Raw genomic sequence first — 1,836 nt, forward strand, 5'->3', positions numbered from 1 at the left:
ATCTGCCATGTGTCCGCCCATTCCACCAGCCTGTCTGTGTCTTCTTGAAGTCTATAACTATCTTCTTCTCTGTTCACTATACTTCCAAGTTTTGTGTAATCTGCAGATTTTGAAATTGTGCCCTGTACACCCAAGTCTAAGTCATTAATATATATCAAGAAAAGCAGTGGTCCGACTCCTGGGGAACACCATCTTCCTCCAGTCCAAAAAACAACTGTACACCACTACTCTGTTTCTTATCACTTAGCCAATTTCATATCCATGCTGCCACTGTCCCTTTTATTCCATGGGCTTCAACTTTGCTGACAAGCCCATTATGTGGCACTTTATCAAACACCTTTTGGAAGTCTATGTACATGACATCAACTGTATTGCCCTCATCAACCCTCTCTGTTACCTCATCAAAAAACTCGATCAAGTTGATTAAAGCCTTTAACAAATCCATGCTGACTTTCCTTAATTAATTCACACTTGTCCAAGTGACTGTTAATTTTGTCCTGGATTATTGTTTCTAAAAGTTTCCCACTACCGAGGTTAAACTGACTGGCCTGTAGTTGCTGGGTTTATCCTTACACCCTTTTTTTGTTGGGAAACAATGGGCATGCTGCCAATGACAACCAGCAGGTGAAACTTCCAACTCAGTGTGAAATTGTAAAATTGGCCCTGTAGTTTCTATTTAAATAAAACACTTATAGCGAAGTTTATTATTTTCATTATTAACCAAACTTGTGCTATAAACAGAAACTGGTGTTGAAGAGTACAAACTGTTTTTCTTCATCATTCTCTCAACCACTGCCAAGAAATGACATCTTACCTGCACAAAGTGCTCATTTTACGGTTCAGCCAAGAAGTGATAAAATTCAGTGAACCATGAAAAGTGAGCTGGAGTATCAAACAGTTCTGGAAGCAAAACTTATGATCTTCCATTTGGAAGCCAAGTGCTGCTAACATTTGATGCAACTGATGGCAGCACGGTGGCATAGTGGTTAGCACTGTTGCCTCACAGCGCCAGAGACCCGGGTTCGAATCCGGCCTTGGGCGACTGTCTGTGTGGAGTTTGCACATTCTCCCCGTGTTTGTGTGGGTTTTCTCCGGGTGCTCCGGTTTCCTCCCACAGTCCAAAGATGTGCGGGTTAGGTTGATTGGCTATGATAAATTGACCCTTAGTGTTAGGGGGATTAAATACGTGGGGTTACAAGGATAGGGTGGGATATGTGTTGGTGTAGGGGTTACGGGGATCGGGTGGGATATGTGTCGGTGCAGGCTCGATGGGCCGAAATGGCCTCTATCTACACTGTGGGGTTTCTGTGATTCTGTGATACTTGGCAAATGTTAATAATTTAGAAAGCTATTACAATGCAACTGAAAAAACAATGCAAACAGTAAAGGTAATCAAAACTGGTATTTTTCTTTTCATGTGTAGAGATCTATTATAGAACTGTAACCAATATTCTCAATCTGCATCCAAATTGTGACTTGATCTAATTCATTGACCAATAATTCATTTTAACTACAGCAAATCAAATACCTGATCCCCATTAGATAAGCTATTGTTCAGTGCAAAATCTGGTGGTGTGGCAAAAGATCCCACGAAATTCTGGTATGAGCAGTTTGAATAAAAATTATAACCAAGTCCAATGGAGTATAATACGATATTTAAAATAAATTTAAAAGAGAAGGCTCAATGGCAATGTACTTCTCAGTATGACAGCAGCAGATACCTTCCTGTATGACTTAGCATTTCCTGTCACATGGCCTTTCTGTCTCAAGGCTGTTGGATCCCATCATCCTGTCACCTGACACAATAACTGCCACCCTCTTCCAAAATAACAATCA

Source organism: Somniosus microcephalus, chromosome 1, assembly GCF_052327205.1.
Source record: "Somniosus microcephalus isolate GS21.2 chromosome 1, FLI_Smic_1.0, whole genome shotgun sequence".
Lineage (NCBI taxonomy): Eukaryota > Metazoa > Chordata > Chondrichthyes > Squaliformes > Somniosidae > Somniosus > Somniosus microcephalus.